Source organism: Hyla sarda, chromosome 3 (genome assembly GCF_029499605.1).
Source record: "Hyla sarda isolate aHylSar1 chromosome 3, aHylSar1.hap1, whole genome shotgun sequence".
Lineage (NCBI taxonomy): Eukaryota > Metazoa > Chordata > Amphibia > Anura > Hylidae > Hyla > Hyla sarda.
This window is the reverse complement of record NC_079191.1, coordinates 146,052,711-146,073,719: the sequence shown is the minus strand read 5'-3', so window position 1 is coordinate 146,073,719 and position 21,009 is coordinate 146,052,711. Positions and strand designations below refer to the sequence as shown.

The 21,009-nt window shown below is 42.0% G+C and overlaps 1 protein-coding gene and 1 long non-coding RNA gene across 7 annotated transcripts in view; one reads left to right on the top strand and one right to left on the bottom strand.

Annotated features, from left to right (window-relative positions):
- The window catches only part of NLGN1 (neuroligin 1), an 896,776-nt gene that overhangs the window by 408,709 nt on the left and 467,058 nt on the right, over window positions 1–21,009 (bottom strand). The window lies entirely within an intron of this gene.
- Window positions 1–21,009, top strand: part of LOC130361771 (uncharacterized) — a 288,138-nt gene that overhangs the window by 82,043 nt on the left and 185,086 nt on the right. For both annotated transcript variants that reach the window (XR_008891150.1, XR_008891149.1), the window contains one exon: window positions 17,204–17,268. This is a non-coding gene — a long non-coding RNA (uncharacterized LOC130361771). The remainder of the gene's footprint in view (window positions 1–17,203; window positions 17,269–21,009) is intronic.

The following is a 21,009-nucleotide window of genomic DNA, read 5'->3' as shown; positions in this document are numbered from 1 at the left end:
TTGAAACTTTATGACAAATTGTATCTGGTACAAACACTGTGATAAGAAATGCAAGAAATACAGTTAAATAAACCTAATGATTTATTCATATTTTTTCCTGACCATTACTTAATCAATATTCCTTTATGTCCTGAATGAATTGTATGGCTAAAGTTCACTTTATGCTATCAAGAGAAGTGTTGAGGAACAGTATATTTTTTTGGTTTGCCTTTTGTGATCCTAATCATATCCATACCCTTGTTATTTTTTATTTTTGTTTAAAGATGTGACTGCCAGATGTTACATGTAACACACGCATGTACATGTGAGGAGCTGAAAAAATACTACAAAAATTATGAAAAAATAGACCAAGACCATGCCTGTTTTTTCAAATCGGAGATGTCTGTCTTTATTAGAGAATATCTCTGGTAACGTTTTGCCAATCACGATAATTCTGACATTGTTTTTTTGTCACAAGTTGTCCTTCATGTACATAGTAAAAGTAAGTAGTAGTTTTAATAAGTTGTAGTTTTTTTTTTACAATGCAAAAAATCATGAAATTTTTACAAAAAATTACGATTTTTTGCAATTTTAACACTAATAGGTTGCATATATTTATACTTACTGACCAAATAGTTTATGAAACTTATACTTTCAGATGTCTACTTTATTTTGACATCATTTTTTTGGTTTTAATTAAGATTTTAAATTATTTAGAAGCCTAACAATTTAACTTGAAATTTTGAAAATTTTGAAAATTTGAAAAGTACATCTTTTTTATGTGCTATGCAAGGTTTGCTTATTACATGCTGCGGATGTCCGCCAATGCGATCCTACACATTATGCATTTTTTTTAAATTAGATTCATTTAATAAATGTAATTTTTTTTTACACTTTTATTATTTTTTTTTTATTTTTACACTTTTATTTTATTTATTTATTTATTTATTTTTACACTTTTTAATGCTTTGGAATACTTAGTATTCCAAAGCATTGCAGTTATATGCTGCCTGCCAGTTTTCAAGTCACCCAGGCAATACCCAGGGCAGATCTGGGGGTCTTTGTAGGACTCCCGGCTGCCCAGGTATGCAGCAGTGCTCAGGGGTGCTGCAGGAGAGACAGGGGGAGCCCCCTCCCTCTGTCAGAACTCCTTACAGCGCGCGGTCACTTCCGACCGCGGCTGTAAGGGTTAAACTGTCAGGAGTGAACTTCACTCCCGGCAGTGCGGCAGGCCCCGGCCAGCCGCGGCCACACACAGCACCCCGCGATCACGATGCGGGATGCTGCAGGGGTGACAGAGGGACCTCCCTCCCTCTGTCATAACACTTACAGCACGCGGTCACTTCCTACCACGGCTGTAAGGGTTAAAACTGCCGGGACCAAAGTTTACTTTGGTCCCGGCAGTGCAGCAGGGTCCCGGCTGTGTGATACAGCCGAGTCCCTGCCGCGATCTTGTGGGTGCACTGGGCAGCACCCACGAGAATAATGGACGAGTAAAGACGTCCAGGTGCCGGAACGCCCGCCAACCTGGACGTCTGTACTCGTCCATGGTCGTTATCAGGTTAAAAACAATATGCAATTTTTTTTGGGATCGTCTTAAAGAAATTTCCCTGTAACTTGAATAGTGAATATATTATGATAATGCAGTACATGACTCGGTCTGGGGCTGGAATGTAATTTCTTGTCATGTTATTTATCTTTTATACACTATCTGTACTGGGTTCCGTGCATATATCTCTCCAGTTTCAAATTAATGCCTTAGGGTTATCATGAAGTCCCTATTTTAAATAAGAAGTCGACACTGCCAAGAAAAGCAATCAGGAACTGGCTGATCTGTATGGGAGGCTTAGTGCTGACATTCCTTTATATTGTGACTTCTGTGTACTATTATTTAATGGTGGCAGAATTATAATAATGAGATCACATCCAAGCTCATTAGGATGATACTTCTAGATGGATGGGTCAAATCAGCTTGACAGAAAAGTGCCACCAGTGCCCTAACAATAATTCAGTTAAGAGGATGGCACACACCGAGAGGAATTGGGAAAGATTTAAGTGGCTTAATTGCTATCACAATAATATGACTGTGCAAGACATACAGCACATTTACATTCCAACATAATGAAGAAATAGTAAAGATTACAAATTGTACCATCATAAAAAGGAAAATAGTGGTACAGATGTAAAGGCTCTCAATCCATATGACCCAGATCTACTGACCTGTGCATCTATTTAAGTAAAATCAGGCAACTTCCTAAATAATAGGGAATTGCATGTATCAAAACTCATGAACTGAAATAGTTATACAAAATTCTATGTAATATAATGTTAGCAATACATTGGTTTTATGTGGATGAATGAAAAGAAGGTAGTCACTAGCAAAAAAGTAAAAAAAAACTGCTTCCTACTAGTCACGCCCCTCCCATAGACTTGCATTGAGGGGACGGGCATGACGTCACACGGGGGCGGAGTCCTGACTTCCGTTCCCGTAGTCGCGACTCAGACCCTCCAGCGCTTACGCACAAAAAACAGGTGGGTGCCGCATGCAATACTGCAGGGGTCCCCAGCGGCGGGACCCCCGAGATCAGACAACGTATCCCCTATCCTTTGGTTGACTGGTGACTTTTTCATATGTTGCTACACCACCTCTCATTTCAGGGTTAAACACTTTTCAGACACTTTTGCACTAAACAAGGGGGCATAGCTTACTGGGAAATGGGAGTGGCCTCACTGAAAAAGGAATGGCTTAAATGCACCAAAACATGCAAATCTTTTTGATGCGCATTTCTGTTGTAAAAGTAAATTAACTTACTTAAGTTAGAAACTTAGATTAGACAGTCTAAAGATGTGTTAAATTTTTACACAACCTAAGTCACTTTAACAGTGTGGCATATTCTATGTCTAATCTGAATGACACTAGCAATTTTTAATATCTCCCCTATTCTATGTAAAAACTGTTTGCTGCAGGGGTGATTTGACAAAATTTTATATACTTACCTATCCTTGTTCCCCAGCAGCTTCTTATGGTCTTGCAATGTTTTTCCTTCTTATTGCTTTAGAGATGAGGGATTGGTGCAGAACCTGCCAGATCAGTCAATCACTGGCTGCCGCCATGCCCCTAAATAGAAGCATGGGGGGGACCAAAAAGAGATAAACGGGAGATGCAGGGGACCAGGTAGAACCTGGATCAGGTAAGTATTTATCTTCGTTTTTTTCTTTCTTTCTATTTTTCTAAGGCCCCAGCAGTATATTACATTGCTGTACAATGTCAGAGTACCCCTTTTTGTCTGCAAATACTTTAAAGGAGATCTGTTCCTCTGAAGATCTTCCATCTTCATATGAATATTCATTGCCGTGGGTCATGTGAGCGCTGCGTCAACTGAGTGTTCCTGTTACCAGCGACAATGAAGACGTGGGGCCCTGCTGCTGAGGTGATCGCTGAGGTGATCTTTGTGTGGGACATCAGGTGAGCATCATTTATTTTATTTAACTCTGCCTATACCTATGGGGAAGAGGGGAGGTAACTCTGCCTATACCTATGGGGAAGAGGGGGGTAACTCTGCCTATACCTATGGGGAAGAATAGGGGGTGTAATTCTGCCTATACCTATGGGGAAGAGGGGGAGTAACTCTGCCTATACCTATGGGGAAGAGGGGATTACTCTGCCTATACCTATGGGAAAGAGGTGGGGCAACTCTGCCTATACCTAAACCAATGGTGAAGGGGGGGGGGACTCCGCTGCCTATACCTAAGGAGAAAGGGGGTTAACTCTGTTCCTATACCTGTTGGGAAGGGGGTTAACTCTGCTGCCTATACCTATGGGGAAGAGGGGTTAAGTCTGCTGCCTGTCTGCTGCCTATACCTATGGGGAAGGCTGGGAGCTAACTCTGCTGCCTATACCTTTGGGGAAGGGGGGGGTTAACTCTGCTGCCTATATCTACAGGGATGGGGGGGGGGGGTTAACTCTGCTGCCTATACCTACAGGGATGGGGGAGTTAACTCTGTTGCCTATACCTACAGAGAAGGGGGGTTAACTCTACTGCCTATACCTACGGGGAAGGGGGGTTAACTATGGTGTCTATACCTACAGGGAAGGGGGGGTTAAATCAGCTGCCTATACATACGGGGAAGGGGGGCTACCTAACTTTATACCTAGATGTCTAACAACTTACCTACATACCAGGCTATGTAACTACCTACATACCCAGCTACCTAACTATATTACATACCTGGCCTTCATACATGGCTGCCTAACTACCTAGCAAGCCCCCTACCTACATATCTGACTTCCTGAGTTACCTACCTAGTTACTTAATTACCCTGCTACCTACCTAACTGACCTTTTACTGTGCAGGACACCAAGGAGGGCATTATTACAGTTTGTTGGCCTATAGATGGAAAGATTGTGTAGAGGAGGGGAGGGCAGGATGAGGAAGCTTTTTAAGGAGAACTCCAACTGCTGGGAACCACTGCTCTCTCTGGAACGGGACCCAGCACTTAGCAAATATTGGGTGCTGCAGATGGCATGCACTCTATTAATTTCTATGGGTGCACCAAAAATACCCGAGTACAGCACTCGGGCATCACCGGAGCTCCCATAGAAATGAATGGAGTGCATGCTGTCTACCGGTAGACAACACATGCTCCTTTACTGACAGCCGGTCCTCTTCAGCTATTTATCCCCTATCCTGTAGATAGGATATAACTTAGTATTGGCTGGAGTTCTCCTTTAACCCCTTAAGGACTCAGCCCATTTTAGCCTTAAGGACTCAGACAATTAAATTTTTACATTTTCATTTTTTCCTCCTTGCCTTCTAAAAATCATAACTCTTTTATATTTTCATCCACAGACTAGTATGAGGGCTTGTTTATTGCGTGACCAGTTGTGCTTTGTAATGACATAACTCATTATATCATAAAATGTATGGCGCAACCAAAAATCACTACTTTTGTGGGGAAATTAAAAAGAAAAACGCAATTTTGCTAATTTTGGAAGATTTCGTTTTCACGCCGTACAATTTACGGTAAAAATGATGTGTGTTCTTTATTCTGAGGGTCAATACAATTAAAATGATACCCATTATTACATATTTTTATATTATTGTTGTGCTTAAAAAAAATCACAAACTTTTTAACCAAATTAGTACGTTTATAATCCCTTTATTTTGATGACCTATAACTTTTTTATTTTTCCGTATAAGTGGTGGTGTGAGGGCTCATTTTTTGCGCCATGATCTGTAATTTTTTTGATACCACATTTGCATATAAAAAACTTTTAATAAATTTTTTATATTTTTTATAAAATAAAATGTATTAAAAAAGGAGCAATTTTGGACTTTTTTTTTTTTTTTACGTTCACGCCGTTCACCATACGGGATCATTAACATTTTATTTTAATAGTCCGGACATTTACGCACGCGAAAATACCAAATATGTCTATAAAATTTATTTTTTTACGCTTTTTGGGGGTAAAATAGGAAAAAACGGACGTTTTACTTTTTTATTGGGGGAGGGGATTTTTCACTTTTTTTTTACTTTTACTTTTATATTTTTTAACATTTTTTTTACACTTGAATAGTCCCCATAGGGGACTATTCATAGCAATACCATGATTGCTAATACTGATCTGTTCTATGTATAGGACATAGAACAGATCAGTGTTATCGGCGATCTTCTGTTCTGGTCTGCTCGATCTCAGACCAGAGCAGGAGACGCCGGGAGCCAGAAGCAGGAAGGTGAGGGGACCTCCGTGCGGCGTTCTGAATGATCGGATCCCCGCAGCAGCGCTTCGGGCGATCCGATCGTTCATTTAAATCGTGCACTGCTGCAGATGCCGGGATCTGTATTGATCCCGGCACCTATGGGGTTAATGGCGGATGCCCGCGTGATCGCGGGCGTTGGCCATTGCCGGCGAGTCCCTTGCTGTGATTAGCAGCCGGGATCAGCCGCACATGACACGGGCATCGCTCCGATGCCCGCTGTTATGCACAGGACGTAAATGTACGTCCTGGTGCCTTAAGTACCACCGCACCAGGATGTACATTTACGTCCTGCGTCCTTAAGGGGTTAAATGCAGAGAACAGATGAAGGAGCCACCCACTTGGCACTGGCATTTGAGATAGTGGCCAACCATCCTCATTACAGCAGTGTCAGCAATTTTGGGGCTTAAACCTACTAAAAGACTCCCTTTAAACCTTCAAAGTATTATTTGCTTCAATAGAACCCATTATAATCATATGCTCAATTCCTTTAAAAGTATTCACTCCATTTAAACATTCTAAATAGCCATCATTGCTATGATTGATGATAATGATTATGATTATAATAATATATATCTAAATAGCATAAACATACCTTTCAGCCCCCAAATGTAAAAATGTAGCTGTGGGGGACCTTTCACTTATCTTGATCTTCGATTGGAGTCTCCTGTGGTAAATTCAGGTGACGGGACATGATTAGGAAAGACAAAGCCCTGTCTATGTAAAATGTAAAAACATTCAGATGTCACTCATTTTCCAGCAGTATCTTACATTATTGAAACAGTCAGGTCACAATACAGGTTCTGTCCAATGTGCCGTTGGCCAGAACCTACATCAGCGACCTGACTGTTTTAATAAAGGAAGATACTGCTAACAAGTGAGTGCCATTTAAATTTCTTTACATTTTATTGGACTTGTTCATTTATGGATTGAGCACCACTAATATGGTAGATGGGCATTGTAAATAGGATTGCAGCAGACGAAATTATGGTATCCCTACGGCAGTGTGTGGCAGTGCCGACCTGCTTTGTTCTATATGGACTGAATTCACCCTATCTATATAAGGTCTCACAGCTGATAATGCACATCAGAGCAAAAAACAAAGCAATGAGGTGGGAAATAACTGCCTGTGGAGCTCAGAGACCAGATGGTGTTAAGGCACAGATCTGGTGAAGGGTGCAATACATTTCTGTTACACTGACTGTTGCCAAGAGCACAATACCCATACATTTTTTATATGTTTTCGTAAATAAGAAACCTTGAGGAACTATTGGGCTAATTGTAATGGTGACATTTATACAATTTAATACAAAGATAGACCTTTTTATACACATAAAAAAAAAACAATATACAAATTTAGTACTGAATTAATATTCCATCAACCGTATATCCCGGCGTATAAGACGACTTTTTAACCCCGAATTTTCTTCTGAAAAGTCGGGGGTTGTCTTATACGCCGGGTATTGAGGTCCGGGATAGGGGGAGCTGCCTACAAATGTGGGGGGAGCTGCCTACAAATGTGGGGGGAGCTGCCTACTATTGTGGGGGAACTGCCTACTATTGTGGGGGAAATGCTGACCTAATGTGGGGGAATTGCCTACAAATGTGGGGGGAGCTGCCCACTATTGTGAGGGAACTGCTGACCTAATGTGGGGGGAGCTGCCTAAAAATGTGGGGGGAGCTGCCTACAAGTGTGGTGGAGCTGCCTACTATTGTGGGGAACTGCTACTAATGTGGGGGAGCTGCCTACTAATGTGGGGTAACTGCTGACCTAATGTGGGGTAACTCCCGCTCTATTGTGGGGGAGCTGCCTACTATTGTGGGGGAACTGCTAACCTAATGTGGGGGAACTGCCGACCTAATGTGGGGAAACTGCCGACCTAATGTGGGGGAGCTGGCAATCTAATGTGGGGGAACTGGCAACCTAATGTAGGGGAACTGGCAACCTAATCTGGGGGAACTGCCAACTTAATGTGGGGGAACTGGCAACTTAATGTGGGGGGGGGAACTATACTGCCTACCTAATGTGGGGGGAACTATACTGCCTACCTAATGTGGGGGGAACTATACTGCCTACCTAATGTGGGGGAACATGATGCCTACCTAATGTGGGGGAACTACAAGGTACCGTACATCGCGGTAGGAGGGGTAGTCTTATATGGCAAGTATATCTCAAACTCTATATTTTAACTGTAAAAGTTGGGGGTCATCTTATACGCCGGCATATACGGTACCTTTTTTCAAAGCAATGGTAGCGTTCACACCTTCCGTTCTGACTTTTCCATGCACAGGCTCGACCGGACTCACCCCCAGCTCTTGACAAGTACGTGGTAACAGGAAAAAGAAGTCCAGCACAGTACAAGTCTTCCAATGTGATTTCTCTTTATTCATTGTATTGTACTTTTACCTGTTGTGAACCAAGTTCCTGAATAAAGAAAAAATTGAATTTGAAGGCTTGTACTGTGCTGACTACTTTTTCCTGTTACCATCTACCTTTTTTAATCTTAAATTTGTGAAAAAAAATTAGTTTGCCTCAAATATACTGATCTAATACTCAGTAATCATTTAACTCTTTGTGACCTTTTAAAATAGACACTTTGGTTTATTATCCACCACTTAAATTCATCTCTTTTGTTTTGTGGGCTTCCATAATCTCATCTAGCATATTGTTAAGTGTGACATTGTTTAGATGTGGATGAAATAACCAAACAAAATAACACTATAAAGAAACTATACATGAAGGAGGCCTTAAGACAACAATTTGTTTTTAAGCTCTGTGTAACTCAAACTACACTTATCACCGGGGATTTTATAGACTTTTGAAAATGTCATCACACAGTGTATATTGGGCTTTGTAGAAGTAGGAGCTGTAATACATCACCTTTATTTCCAGTAGTTGTCATACAAAATTCTTCTCTGGCTGAGATAGTCAAATCTGTATAGTTTACAATGAGTAACAAGCTTTCTAAAATGTTTGAGGCAGAGTCACACAAAATATATTAATGCAAATGCTGCAGTGCTGCTGAGCTTTAAATTATACCCTATGTCACTTAATAGAGGAATGTATCCACACATGAAGCAGTCATGGCAAGTTTAATGTCAATAGAAAACATAAAAATAGACCTATAGTTCTTTCTGCTGTACTCGATTTTTGTTTTGGCTAAAAAAAACTAAAAACCTCAAATTGCATGAGTGATTTCGGGGTCAGAGGCACACACACACACACACACACACACACACGCACGTGATCTCACACATTTGCATACTAAAAATACTGTATTTTTTAAAATGATCAAAACTGTTAAAACATCAATACAACAATGCAAACTCAATGAAAAATTACATTTCACATGAATCCAGTCCAAGACAATTGTTGATGTTTTTGTTCTACCAAGACCAAAAGAGAATTTAAAAGAAGTGTAAAACATCCTGCTGGATATACAACATTTTTTGGACTACAAAATACATCTGACCGTATGATTTTTTATACTAATTAACCCTTCTGGTGGTCTAAGGAAATAAAGGGCTAATGTCACTAATTTTGGTGCTCAATGATGGAAGAAGGGGTTAGTGGTCATACCTGGTTATAAGAGCCAACATTATGAAAGGTTTTTCAGTTAGGACCTGAAACCTGGGACCATATTATTCATTGGGGGACCTTCAAGAAGCTGGATATAGCTGGATGTGATATGTGTATCATATCTATCTTCCTTTCCTGCCTAGCACCAATCACACAGGTGAGTGTTGAGTAGCACAAGGGAGGGACGGAGATAGACGAACAACTCTCCCATAGAAATATATGGAGGGGGTATGTTGGCCACCTTTTACCGGGGAGAGCCAGGGCCCTGTACAGAAGATAATGGGGGTTCCAGTGGTCGGAGCCCCTGCAATCTATAACTTATCCCCTATCCTGCTGATAGAAGATACGTTTTTATGAATGATATATAATATCTCCTTTAAGGAAGCAGTCATGTTGGTCTGCCAGTCAGGCCACCCCAACTTAGACACAGGAACATTTAAGCAGAATTTCTGGCTTTGGCTTAAATTTTTTTATCACAAATGACACCAGAAAGAGTCTCCGTGTTGGATGTTCCACCACAGAAATTCTGTATCCGATACTCTGCCGATAAAATAAACATGTTCAGTCTTTCATCAAAAATCACTCTGAAATGCATTGCCATCTATTGAAACAGCTAATTTCATAGCGGTGCTAGCACTGGCTTGGTTTGCCGTCTCCTGCTACAAGTGGAATCACCGCCCAGAATATCTCCAGCTGGAGATTGCCTAGTATGAAAAAGCCTTAAGACTTAGCCAGCTGACATCAGCTCAAGGGGCTGGCATAAATAGTCAAGCCTAGCCCTCAGAGCACAGGAGAGTGATGACATGTCACCAGCCGAGCTACTAAGCTTCTGGCATATAGTCACTGGAAAAAAAAAAGTGCACATCTCAGCTATTTTAAGTATATTACAAAGGTGTATAACTTTTGATATGCAAATATATATATATATATATATATATATATATATATATATATTTGCTGTTGTTTTACAGAACTACCCCTTTAAAGTTTTATATGTATAGTTTTTCATATAGTATGTAGCCTTTTTTTTGCTTTTAAAACTTTTTTTTTTTTTTGCTACAAATGGAATAAGCTTCATCATGAGTATTAACATTGAAGTGGTACTTTAAAAATTAAAGAAAATTAAGAACGGTAAATAAGAACTTGGACAGGAAAAGCTACTTGAACTTTCCTTGCTATGACCATCATCATTTAATTCTATTAAGTATTTTTAATATCTTTAGCATACTTCTGTCATGCAGGATATGTTTTGTCATCCTTGCAGCATTTGTAAAAAATAAAATAAAAAAATAAAAAATAAAAAAAATCTCTCTTGTTACAGTATTTGCAAACTGCAGCTTTCTAAGCAGAAATTGTGCTATGTGAATGTTGGCCTCACCATTGGAGGAGGAAAAGAAAAATCTATTTACTAGTCAGCCAGACTCAGACAAAAGGCAAACAGTAGCTGTGATGGGGGAGGGGGCGACCTTAAAGGGGTCTGGCAAAAAGGCATTTTCTATAAATATGCCCAGGCTGCTTGCATAAAAAAACTGTGCATACCTCCTGCGCTCCTTTGCTGCCTCTAGTATTGCTGCTCCAATGTCCCACCTCAGCCAGTGAGTGAGACCGGGTCTAGGGCCCAATGTGTTCCATTGCTGCTCAAGCAGTGATTGAATGAGGCAGAAAACCGCTACAGCCAATAATTGGCTGACTGGCCATGTGACACATTGATCCCCTGAGCCAGGAAGAGAAGAGCACCAGAGACCGATGCAGCAATACCGGAGGAAGCATGGGAGTGCAAGAGGTACAGTATGTAGAGTTTAGTTTCTTTAAAGCAAGCAGCCTAAGTAAATTGGTGGTAAAAACATTTTCCCCGGATAAATGTTATGAAGATAACATTGTTTTCCAGACAAATTTAATCTCTTACCTGCCAATTACAGCTGATTTCAGAGGACCAGAACAATCCATTTATGTATACCAACAAAATGGAACCGGGCCACAACTAAGCTGAACTTAACCCTTTTTCCTTGCAGCACCCCCAGAAATGCATATTGCTCTTCTTTCAAATTTTCTTTGTCATTATTAAAATTGCACCCCAGGATTTGTTTTTCAGGTATCTAGTTTACAACAGAAGAAGTAGATAATCTCAGTAGATATTCATATTGGTTGCCCAGTTGAAGTATTTTCCTGATCAAGCAGTTGCCTGGAAAAGCAAAAAACAAACTACAACAACAACAACCTATGTCAATTAAATGACTTTTAGTCTTCTATGAGTTTTATACACTTTCTAAATTGATTTCCCGGTGATGCAATATTTCACCTTAACAATAATATAAACAGAGTATCCTTTGCTTTTAGGACATCAGTCAGCTTAAAAGATAATGAGTCCATGATTTAAATAAAAATAAAAGGGATAGAAAGAACCAGAGTGCATGACAGAGAGCACACGCTGAGATCTACAGATCACATCAAACATCAGCCATGTATGTGATGTTGAAGCAAGTTTTTTTTTTGTACTGTGATTTTAATTCAACTGGGGATGCAACACAACATGGCTATTGTGACAATATTAAAAAGCATCAATGGTAATTCCAGCTGTGAATGTGTCACAAACGATTTCAGTAAATGATGCTGTCTATTTTCAGATTTAATTTCTCCCAGAAAATACTCGGTAGTTCAATATAAAGTGTGGACACATGCTGCTATTAAAAAACATCTGAAGAACAACTCTACTGATCACTGGTAGCAAGTGCTTTGTGAACTCTTTGTGTTATAATGGACAACTTACATTCAATCACATGCTGCAAACATGAAATTAAAGGGAACCGGTCACATTGAAAATGAAGTCCAATCTGCAGGCTTTCCTCAAATACATTACAGTAAAAAATCTCATGATCTCTCTCAGTATCAAAGGGAAAGGGTCTTACTTTTATTTCACAAGCGCAAGATTAAAATCTCCCTGTTCTCTTCTTCTTCTTTGGAAGATACCAACAGTAAAGGAGGAGCTGATAATTGTGTTCAGGTCATACCAAATTCACGAAGAGCTAATCACGAACCTAAAGTGATTTACCAATGGATGCCAGTGGGTAGTGAATCAGTAAAACATAAATCAGGAAAAAGTGTTACACACCTCCTGTCAAAAATCTGAAATTTAGATCATACAGATTTTTATTTATCAAGTATGTAAAATGATTTCCTTGTGCATTATGCAGCCATCCAAAAAAAAAAAAAAAAAGGAAAATTAGTCTGCTTGTAAATGGTTAATCTGCTACAGGAAGACATAGCTACTTGTAAGATTAATCTGCTTAAAGAAGACACATTTTCTTGTAATTTTTATAGATTTTATGTCTCTGACTTCTATTAATTATTGACATTTCCTAGAAGGTGATTTTTTTAAAAGGAAAACTGTCAGCTTGCTCCTCCCGCACTAACCAGTGGTACTGTCTGTCTGATCAGTTTGATGTCTACTGTGCCCGGATCCGTCCTGCCGTTAGGCCAAAATCTTTGATTTTCGGTATATGCTAACTCGGCGCTAACTTAAACAGGCAGGGTTACTGGAACTCTGACATCAGCGCCGCTTGCCACAGCGCCGCCAAGCTCATCAATATTCCTCCCCTCCCTCCGCCTCTCCTTCTTCATTACAGAGCAGGGAGAAGAGGGAGAGGTGGAGGGAGGGGAGGGATATTGATGATCTGGATGGTGCTGCGGCCAGCAGCGCTGACGATAGAGTGCCAGTAACCCCGGTTTGTGCCAGTTAGCACCTAATTAGCATATACAGAAAAACAAAGATTTCGGACGAACGGTGGGACGGATCCAGGCATGGTAAGCATTAAACTGATCAGCGCCCCCCGCACTATTAGCCAGTACTGCTAGTTAGTGTGGGGGGAGGGGGAGCAAGCTGACAGTCAGTTTTCCTTTGAAGGCCTACATGCCTCTTTGCTTGACAACATGGGAAGGTCAAAGCATATCTGCAAAGACATCTGTAATGTCTCAACCTGGTTCTGGCTGAAGAGTTACGTTTTCTGGTGTTTGGCAAAAGCATAATGCATTGCTATGACAACATCCGGACCAATTACATATTGTCGCAGGGCCAATGACATCTTACTATGTGTATATAAATACCCAACTAGTCTATTAAATTATTGCTTGTGTTTAAATTGCTCTGCAATAGCTTTTGTCCTGCTCATAGCTTGATTTTCCTTGTGTACATAAAAGGAGATCTGTAGTGCTCTGAACTTTATCCCCTATCCGAATGATAGGGGATAAGTTTAAGATCGCGGTGGGTCCGAGCGTGGAGGCCGCGATCTCCTGTACGGGGCTGCGGTAATGTACAGGAAAGGGGGCGTTCTGTCTTCGCATTATGCGGCAGCCAGCACGCCCCTCCATGAATCCCATAGAGATGCCTACAGTTAGGCTATACTGCAGTACTGTATACAGTGACAGTTTACCTATGTGTCATGGTAACCATTGTTACCTATCCCACCATCGAATTCCAAGATTGCTGAGGTAGTCAATCCTTTAGATGCTGTGGTCAGACACCTGTCTCGGCAGAGAATATGTCAGACATATGGGTACATCCTGTTGCGGGAACATACCTGCTATAAGGACGTTCCCATATGTCCTATAGAGGGAAGGTGTTTATATAAACCCCATGGATCCAGACAGCCAGCATTCTGTTCAGGAAGAAGATGCATGTATGTGAAAATACAAATCAAGCACCAAGTTAAGATGCTGGAGGAAACTAGTACAAAACCATTTATACTAACAGTAAAACATGTCCTATGTTGCCATTGTCTGAAAGGTGGCTCAGCTAAGAAGAACCACCAATCCTGAACCACCATTAAAATAAGCCATGATAAAGTTTGCAACATGTTGAGACTACTTATACTACTTTTTTGAGAGATGTCCTCTAATATGATAAAACAAATATGTCACAATAACCATAGTATATGGGGAAGAAAATTGGGTTGTGGAATACAGCTTTTCCCTGACCTCCCTCACTTTAAAGAAGAGACAGTCTAGACCCCTGTATACAGGGTTAGATTAAAGATCTTCATGTAGCCCCTACTGCTCACTAGAAGCTGTTGCCTAGTCTTACTACACTAATATTCAGTCAACAGTTGAGCACATGCCATAATGTGAAGTACAGGATTGTCATTGCCCTTCAAAATCTCGCCAATTTCCTACTTCCAGCATGATGTAGACGCTACAGACTGACATTTTTTGCTGACCTGCTACTGCCTCTGCACGGAGTGGACATCACTTGCTTCGTAGCCTAAAGACTGATGTGAGTCACCATCGGTGCTGGGTATACTAACTTTACCCCCAGAGAGCGATAGCACCAGACAGAGTCACTCATTTGGAATCTAGCATACAGAGCAGTAAAATTCCCAATGACATTTTTAAAAGAGCCCCCTCTGCCGACGCCTTTGAACATTGACAACATCATATACAACAATCCATCTCGGATCTCTTGAGAACAGCTTTTCCAGTATCTTCAGGTATGAGGAGTATCCAAGCAGATATTGGACAAGCAGTCCTTAAAATCTCATCCACTCTACAATGCAGGCCTTTCTATATAACACAGCGGGAACTCTGCCACTGCAGCTTTCGATTGGAAGCCTTCTATCAGTAGCGTCTACACCTAGGGCTCCGGGTTATATAGAATCAGTAACTGGAACTCCTGTAGTGTAAGACATATGCCAATTGGGAGCTAACATGGTGATGCCATCTCTATACTTATCTATGTCCGTATTTTGGGGTCTATCTTGGGGTTTATATAGGACTAGGTGTCCACTCTATAATCTAGTAACTCTTGGTGAATGCAGATTTTCTATTGAAGTTGTGCTATCCTTACACAGGTCCACTCAGGTACTGAGTGTTTCCCCTGAGGAAGCAAGCATGTTGAGTATTGTAACTAACACGCTTGCAGAAACGCATCAGAAGTGGGATTATTGTGTCACTCATTTATTGTTCTAAGCACATAGCATTCAATTATGCAAGTATGATCTGACCATAGAGTGTATGGTAAAACTGACCCCTTAGATTTGATGCAATGGTTACAGGATGGCCGCTACATATGGGCCATATGTAGTCACTATATTGTAGGTGGACTGACTTTTTTCATCTATACTCAATAGGCTATTATACTATATTACTATCTTTGGTATCACTATCTTATATGTGATTGGTGCTTTTTTTAACTGTATTCGTAAAAGCGAAATTTTAATAAGCACCTTTTTCCTGAGGGATCTTTATTATTTTTTCTGTGATTAATTAAGGTGGCTTTATTAGGCATATGTGTAGCCTGTTCATCTTTCACACATTCTATACTCCTTTCTATATAAACTAAGCCATATTCCCTACAGTGATCACTAGACTGTTTAGGTAGATTTCCCTACATGTGCTACTTTATACAGTCCAGTATTATGGAACCATAAACATTTTGAAAGTATATATTTTCATATGCAATATAGTACATGCATACTATAATGTATTAAACAAACACAACACTTATTAGGGGGAGGGAAGATAGTGAAGGCTAAGAACACCTAAACACTAGCCACTATGGTAACAACCCCCTGTAACGTAAAGTAAAGTAATCTAGACTCCTAAATCACATACAGACCAAAAAATAGAAAATGGAGTCCTTCGTAGGTGAATCATAATAATCTTTATTAAATAGCAAATGATAAAAACATGATTGTAAGGAGGAATCACAAAACATGGGAACACTAGAACACTGCACCGAATCTCTGCTGACATATGGTAAAAAGGACAACACAGTAAAGGCTTAAAAGGGAGGTAAAAACTATTAATGATGGATCTATTGCACTGAATATGGCCTGGATAGGGATATGATAATCCCCCCTACCCTCCACACACACACAATTAGGTATGGGGGGGATAAGTACAAACCAATGTGCAACAGCGCATAAAGTGCTGAACAAAGTATATACCAACCTATATCAAGGTATACAGTACGATAATAAGAATAGCAGAAAACAGTCAGCAGGATCCGGGGCAGCGTCACCCCAACGCGCGTTTCGGAATGTTACAGCCTTCGTCCTGGACGAAAGCTGCATATGAGCACACAAAATGTTGCATGTGCGCATAAGCATTTTTTTTGCGACTTTTGTGGGTATGCAGAAAGTACCAAACAGCTTTATCTCAGCAACTTTCAGTTTTTACTTTGCAGTGGTCACGAATTTATGAAATCTGAATGTTGCACATAGCCATAAAAGAAAAAAGTCGCCCGAGAACCCTGGGGGAGGGTCTGACCTCGGGAGAGCGACCCGTGAATACCCCCCCACAACCTCTACCTCAGCGGAGCAAACGAAAGACCTGAATTGACTTTATCACAGTTAGTGATTCCTTCTTTTTTGCTCCTAGTAGTGTTCCCGCTGTTGCAGCTGCTGTTCTGGACTGTTAACCCCTCTGCTGTAACCCAGGAGTGACTTCCCTTCATTATGGTTTGCGGTACCCTGCGGTACTACTGTTTACCCCCCATTTTCACTGTTTATTTGCTATACATGCCTCCCGATGTTTTCTTCTCTTTGAGTAGCCTTAGGGCTCTCTGATTGGACTACTCATATAGCCGACACCTCTATGGCTCCTCTATGGAACCTTCCCTCCCTCGTCCAATTGACCCTAGTCTCTAGTCTTAAGTTTTTTCACTACACAATCTGCTACTAGTGACTTCCTGACCTACAATACCTACTGCGGCTCCTTTGGGGCTCGCCTTCTACGACACCCACATTAGCCTGACGGTCAGACTGGCTCTGACCCTGTCCTTGGCCCTTATGGCCTCTTCTTGTAGTCCCCTTGTACTCATTCTCTTATGGTTACTTTTCTCCCCCATGCTCTTCACTCACCCTTTTTCCCTTTTCTTTCCCCCCTCCTGCAGGATTGGCAAACCGCTCTCTTCCCTGACCTCTGAGAGATCCGTGCTGACGACCAGTGACGCCGAGGGTAAGTGGATCCATTGCATTATACGCCCACATGGCAGCTGACATCAAACTGACCACCCTTAATGTCAAAGGATTTAACACACCAGAGAAACGTTCACAAATCCTCTACTCACACCACAAACAACATGTTCATATCTTAGCCTTACAGGAAACAAATTTTAAAGAGGGACACCTTCCTAGACTGAATAACCAATATTACCTAACCTGGCTCCACAGTGTTAATCCTGAAGCCAGGACAAAAGGGGTCTCCCTGGCCTTCCACAGATCCCTCCCGCTCACAATTACCTCCTCCTCCCGTGACCCGGCTGCTAGATATGTCCTGGCCAACTGCGAGATCTCAGGCCGTCCCATCACTATAGTGGCCCTATATGCTCCTAACAGAAACCAGGTCCCTTTCCTTATGAGAGTTCTGGACAAACTGGCGGACTTTGCAACTGGCCCCATACTCCTATGCGGCGACTTTAACCTCGCCCTCTTCCCGCAGGTGGATACATCCACGGGTGCTGCATCTGTATCCCATAGTAAACTCCGAGCTCTCAGAAGGAAGCTACATTCCTTGCAACTTAGTGATGTGTGGAGGACACTACACCCTCAAGACCGAGATTACACGTTCTACTCCCACCCCTTTAAAGTATACAGCAGAATAGACTACATCTTTTGACACCATCACCTATTACCCGATGTTCACGCTTCTCATATTGGAGTGATGACGTTGTCTGATCACGCCCCAGTCTCTTGCTCCCTCCAGCTTCCCTTGCTCCTCAAATCTCATTCCCAATGGAGACTTAATGAATCCCTCCTTCTTGATACCCTCTGTCTCCAGGATGTCAGGTTTACCCGGTGATAAAGTGGGAGGCGTTGAAATGTGTGCTCCGTGGGGTCCTCATGAGCCATGGCTCGCATCTTAAGAAAGCTAACTCAGCTCCCCTGCTATCCCTCCTGCAGCAACTTCATACTCTAGAGACGCTCCACAAACAATCACAGCAGGATGCGGTATATAGGGACATGCTAAGAGTCAGATCGGAACCTTTGACCCTACGAAACCATAAGCACAAACACTACCAGCAGATCACGGGCAAGAGGTTCTATTACGCCTATTGGCTAACGCTCTGGGCACTAAGAAGTTGTCCCTCTTTGTTCCCTCCATTTAGCGTCCTGATGGCCGACTTGCCTCACTCATGCCTGACATCCTTGAGACTTTTAGGGAGTACTATGCCTCGCTCTACAATTTGCTGAGACCAACCCCCCCCCCCCTTTCCCTACATCATTGCCGACCCCTTCCCTCCACCAGTATATCTCTGACACTCCTCCCTCCTGAAGTGATTCAATCCCTAGAGACTCCCTTCACCTCTGAGGAGCTTGAAGCAGCCATCTCTTCCTTGCCGGCTGGGAAAAGCCCCGGTCCTGATGGCTTCACAGCCAAGTTCTTCAAGTCCCTCAGACCTGAATTGACTGCCCCTCTACTCCTGACCTTCAACAATATCACTGACACAGTCCTTCCCTCGCGTTCATTCCTAACTGCCCACGTCACAGTGATCCCAAAGGAAGGTAAAGACCCCCTCCTCTGTCCTAGCTACAGGCCCATATCATTGATCAACACAGATGCAAAGTTGTTTGCTAAACTGATATATAACAGACAAGCCCCCCACATGCCTACCCTTATACACCCCGACCAGGTGGGCTTCATCAAAGGCCGGGAAGCGAAAGATAATACTTTACGCACCTTCTCACTGATACATCTTGCCCACTCTCGCAAACTCCCCCTGTTTCTGCTATCACTCGATGCAGAAAAGGCCTTCGATAGAGTCAACTGGACCTTTTTAGGAGAAACCCTGAAACAGATTAGCCTGGGCCCCAACATGCTCGCTCGCATTATGGCCTTATATACCAACCCACAGGCACGCTTACGAATTAACGGTCGACTTTTCAACCCCTTTGATATTTGCAATGGGACGAGACAGGGGTGTACCCTGTCCCCGCTCCTATACGTTCTCTGCATGGAGCATCTGCTAATAGCTATTCGTAATAATGTGGATATCAGGGGTATCTCTGTCTCTGCTTCCGATTGCAAATGTGCGGCCTTCGCCGATGACCTGCTCCTATGCCACTGCTATGGGGCACATGGTGAGAGAAAGACCACTGTCTAACTCCCTGCTTCCTGGCATTTTCTTGTAGCCACTAGAGATGAGCTAATTTTTGAAACCACATGGCGGTACAGTGACAGAGCCTAGAGGTGGCAGAAGCATGAGGAGACCATATAGTGGCTGAATGACACAGCCTGGAGTTGCGGCAGTATGAGGAGACCATATAGTGGTTGAATGACAGACTGGGGTTAGCGGCAGCATGAGGAGACCATATAGTGGCTAAATGACACAGCCTGGAGGTGGTGGAAGCATGAGGAGACCATATAGTTGGAGAATGATACAGCCTGGAGGTGGCAGCAGCATGAGAAGAACATATGGTGGCAGTAGGAGACAGCATCAGGAGTCCTGAAAGTGACCCAGTGACATAGTGGGGCGGTGTGATGTGCAAAAAACAGAGTAGATTGACCTTGGTGCCACACCAACACTTCACAAATGGATAGTGCAAAACATATTTAAGGTGCTGTTCCCCAGTTACAGACATTCCTCAGCATCAGACCACAAGTATTAAGGATAAATTTATATTACGATAAAAAAAAATAATATTGAGGATAAATATTAGCTAAAACTTAAAATATATGTATCCAAAAGATGTTTGAATTAAAACAAAACGAAAGGTGTGCAAAAAACACCATGTGCCACCTACACCACCAAGTATTGATGTGATGCAAAGACCTCTAAAAGGTGGAAAAGAATAACGTAGGGTTCATTGTAACCTGTGGGGGTAAAAACTTCCCCTGTAAGGCCCTACGCTCACATTATTAATTCGCTTCTTGGCAAGTTTTACTTTCCCTAAAAAGGTTGGCCCCACACAGGAAACTCTCCCTATTTCCACCTAGAAACCCTATGAAATGGCAGTGTTTGTAGGTGGAAATAGGGAGAGGTTCCTATGTGGAGCCGCCCTTTTTAGGGTGAGTAACACTTGCCAAGAAGGGAATTAATAATGCGAGAGTAGGGCCTTACAGGGGAAGTTTTTACACCCCATCAGTTACAATGGACAATACGTTGTTCCCTTCCACCTTTTAGAGGTCTTTGCATCACATCAATACTTGGTGGTGTACGTGGCACATGGTGTTTTTTGCACACCTTTCCTTTTGTTTGATTTCCCAAAACTTTGGATACATATATTTTATCCTAAGAAAAGTTAAGTTTTAGCTAATATTTATCCTCAATACCTACTTGTGGTCTGATGCTGAGGAATGTCTGTAACTGGGCAACAGCCCCTTAAATATGTTTTGCACTATCCATATTTGTGAAGTGTTGGTGTGGCACTATGGTCAATCTGCTCTGATGCATCAGGCATTGGTGGGTGGAAATCCTGGCTGATCCAAGCCTGATTCATCTTCACAAAGGTCAGTCTCTCTACATTTTTTGTGGACAGATGAGTTCTACTTGGGGTTACTATGGCCCCTGCTGAACTAAACACCCGCTCTGATGGCACACTACTGATTGGGCAGGACAGCTTTTCGTGAGCTAACTCAGAAGTCCAGTGGATCTTCAAGGTGTGTTGGTATAGTCATGTCAAGGTATGCCACAACCTGCTGGTTCAGGTCCTGCTTCAGGTCTACCTGCTGCTGATGAGTTGCTTCACTACGCAGGTG